Source organism: Charadrius vociferus, unplaced genomic scaffold (assembly GCF_000708025.1).
Source record: "Charadrius vociferus isolate BGI_N301 unplaced genomic scaffold, ASM70802v2 scaffold28, whole genome shotgun sequence".
Lineage (NCBI taxonomy): Eukaryota > Metazoa > Chordata > Aves > Charadriiformes > Charadriidae > Charadrius > Charadrius vociferus.
Genome location: NW_009649699.1, coordinates 27,788 through 31,557, shown reverse-complemented (window position 1 = coordinate 31,557; position 3,770 = coordinate 27,788).

Below are 3,770 nucleotides of genomic sequence, written 5' to 3'. Positions count from 1 at the left end.
GTCCAGGTCCCTCTGGATGCCATCCCACCCCTCCAGCGCAACACAGCTCAGTGTCATCGGTGAACTTGCTGAGGGTGCACTTCATCCCACTGTCCATGTTATGTTTCCAGTCTCCTCGTCTCCCCGCCTGTCCCTCCTGAAGAGCCCATATCATTCCAACACTCCAGTCACAGGGGCCATCCCACCATGTCTCCATGGTGCCAATGGGATCGCAGCCCTGCAGGCGTGCGCGCATCTCCAGCTCCTCTTGTTCGCTCCCCATGCTACGTGCGTTTGCGCAGAGGCATTCAAGTCGGGCCCCCGATGAAGCTGGCCCCATGCCTGGAGTGGCTGCAACCCCTTTATGCTTTCCATTATACCATGGGGTGTCCTGGACCAAAGGGTGACATGTTCAGCAATAAAACGGGACGGGGGAGACGGCTGCTCGGGAGTCCGGCAACCCTAATACCTTTGCCTGATAATGAAGAACATCACCAGCGTGAGCAGGTGGTGCGTGCTGCAATTACACCACCAGCAGATGTAACTCATGGTCCTTTGCAGAATCCGGACCTAAGTCTGCTCGTAGACGGCTCATCTTCTGCCTGTGCGGACAACGTCAGGCTGGACATGCTGTGGTCAGCAGCGGCAGGTAAGAGACGCTGAACCCCTCCCAGCAGCGATGGGCGCACAAGGAGCGGAGCTGGGAGCTGTAACGCGCGCAGCACGTCTGGGAAAAGGTAAACGAATTAATATTTATACAGACATTTATACAAACGAATTTATTTATACAAACGAATTAATATTTATACATCTCGATATGCCTTCAGGCTATGTCGTGCAACTGGAACGGTACAGAAAGAATGAGGATTTGTCACATCATCAGAAAAAAAGATACCTAATGGGGAAGAAATATGTGGCTTGCTGGCATCGATCCAGCTGCCTGGAGAAACTCCTGTCCTACGCTGCCCAGCACCCACCGAGGGCAGCGGGGACATCAGCAAAGGGAACGACGCAGCCGCCCGCGCAGGTGGCAGCCCAACGGCCTCTGAGAGAATGCACGGTTGCGACTCCAGCGATGGATCAAGGCAAAAAGCCAAATTTAACAGACCACAAAACCACGTATGAGAAAGACCGTTCAGCAGAAGCAAAGGAACAGCAGAGGAAACAGGAAGCAAACCAAGATGATGACGGAATAGGGACAATTGGAGGAAAACCAATGCTGGAGACAAGATATGTCATTCCTGTGGCTAGATGGTTGCACGACAAAACCCCTGGGGGAGCGGAGGCGATGGCTAATCAGGTACAGGAAGGATGGACAGCACCAGGAATTCATACCGCTGCCAAAAGGATCAAGAGCAGTTGCCCAACGTGTGAAGTTCTCCAGCCCCAGGCTGAGCTCAGAGTCAGGGGGGTGACCGTGGGCCCACCCCCCTTTCCCATCACCGCAGGTACACGGTGCAGATGTGCCCACTGTGCGCGGACATGAACGTCTGCTCGTAACAGTAGACCAACTGTCAGGCTGGGTGGAAACCTTCCTGACAAGAAAAGCCGACACAGAGGGAGTAGTAAAAGCTTTATTGAAGGAAATTGTACCAAGATATGGGGCTCCGGAGTCAACTGAGTCAGACAGGGGTGCCCATTTTACAGCAAATATAATTGACCGACTGTACGAATCACTAGGAATTAAAGAAACCTGCGTACCCCTGGTCACCCACAGTCTTCGGGACAAGTAGAAAGGACGAACACAACATTAAAAGAGAAGATAGCAAAAGTATGCACACGCGCTGGTTTAAAACAGCCAGGAGCGTTAAACTTTGTCCTGTGGGATGTTCGAAACGCGCGATGTTCGAACCCGTGTAAGGAACACCGACAGAGGTTCTCTGTGGGAGGCACCTACCTACACCAGGGACTCGCATCCCAGCTAAGAGCAGCCCAGTGGATGGAGACAACCGGCTGACTCAGCACATTTTATATACGCAAAAAGGGTGCGAAGATAAAAGGAAAAACGCGCAACGGTGCCGACCCACACCGCCTGATTGACAGGCGCACGATACACAGCTGGGAGACAAAGTCTTAACTAAAGTATTTTCCCCAAAATCAAAATTGGAGCCCAGAAGTGATGGGCCAAACCCTGTTTTATTGTGTTCTTTTGCTGTCAAAATTTTAGGAAAAAAAAATGGGATACACCATTCTCACAGCAAGCAAGCGGTGGACAGCCAAACCAGCTGGCGGATGACAGATTCCTGAAAATCAACCCAGAATGAAGTGGGATATTTTGCCTCTCCTGGGACTGTTGGCTCTGGTGACTACTACAGCATGGCGAAGTATGAACCTAAAAAGAATGGATGATCCAGAGCGGTGGGAAGGCGATAACAGGTTGCCCAGAGAGGTTGGTGAGGCCCCATCCCTGGAGGTGTTCAAGGCCAGGCTGGACGTGGCCTTGGGCAACCTGGGCTGGTGGGAGGTGTCCCTGCCCAGGGCAGGGGGCTTGGAACTCAATGATCTTCAAGGTCCTTTCCAACCTAAACCATTCTATGATTCTATGATAAATTAAAAAAGAAAAGAATCTACTTAGAGCATACACGATCCGAGTTCCCAATTCTTGAAGAACCTGCAGAAGGAACTCACATTTTTTGATGTGAATCGGATAAGGTGAGTGATCTGACAGTGACAGAGGTAGTCAAAAAATTAGATGCCATTGTTCCAATGATACCAGTTCCTGTTTAGCACTTGACTTCGGGTGTTGCAGTGCAGTTAATGGTGAAGTTGGAAAAGTAAACAACTGTATCTTGCGAAAGAATTGGCTTGATACCAACCCCCGTCCCACTGCCCACCATGATGAATCCCACTTCAACTCCACTAATAAGACAGGAGTTGATCCCACAAACATTTGAAATTGGTCCAAACGCTATCAAACACGTGAGGCAACAACAAGTGATATTTAATCCCTCAGGAAACGGGTAGAACTGACGATACAAATCAACGTTTCTACAGTTCAGCGGACCCGCTCACCGTTCCCGAGCACATCCCACGCGGGTTGGCTGGCACGGTTACGTGAGCAAACCTTTACCACCTCACAGCGAACAAAAAGGGCTGCGAATGGCATCACAGGGACAGGATCGGGAGTCTCGACTAGCATCAACGCTGAAGCGCTTGTAAACAAACTGAGCGCGGCCATAAATAAGATTTCAAGCACTTTGTTCAGCGTATTAGCAGAAATGCTTAATAAAAACAAAGGGAGGGCTGTTGAGTGATTATCAGCTGTTTAGCTTAAATAAGTTTTAGGTAGATTACTTAGGGTTAGAATATGGAGTGATTTTTGCTGTTTGCCTCGCTTTACTTGGCGTGAGTAGCTCACTTTGCTGAAGCCTTTAGGCCTCAATTGAGTTAATTTTCCTAGTAATTTTGTAGAATCATAGAAGGGTTTAGGTTGGAAAGGACCTTGAAGATCATCGAGTTCCAACCCCCCTGCCCTGGGCAGGGACACCTCCCACCAGCCCAGGTTCTCCAAGCCCCGTCCAGCCTGGCCTTGAACACCTCCAGGGATGGGACCTCAACAACCTCTCTGGGCAACCTGTGCCAGTGCCTCAAAGTGAAAAATTTCTTCCTAATGTTTAATTTAAACCTGCCCTCTTCCAGTTTGAAGCCATTCCCCCCTCGTCCTGTCACTCCATGCCCCAGTACAAAGTCCCTCCCCAGCTCTCCTGGAGCCCCTTTAGGGACTGGAAGGCCGCAATAAGGTCTCCCCGGAGCCTTCTCTTCTCCAGGCTGAACCCCCCCAACTCTCCCAG